Raw genomic sequence first — 217 nt, 5'->3', positions numbered from 1 at the left:
CCCGCCCCGGCAGGGACACCCGCCCCGGCAGGGACACCCGCCCCGGCGGGGCCGCCCCCACAGCTGCAGGGTTGGTGTCGGCCCTGCACGCACCTCCTTTCTCCCCTGCGCTCACACACGGAGAAGCCCTTCTGCTTTCATCTTACGCTTGCCGGTTTTAAACTCCATTTTACATGTGGATAACCAGACAACGTCCGTCTTAGGCACTAGTACGCTT

Source organism: Neopelma chrysocephalum, unplaced genomic scaffold (assembly GCF_003984885.1).
Source record: "Neopelma chrysocephalum unplaced genomic scaffold, ASM398488v2 Primary Assembly neopelma1_42, whole genome shotgun sequence".
In the NCBI taxonomy this organism is placed as follows: Eukaryota; Metazoa; Chordata; class Aves; order Passeriformes; family Pipridae; genus Neopelma; species Neopelma chrysocephalum.
Note: the sequence above shows the minus strand (reverse complement) of the source record.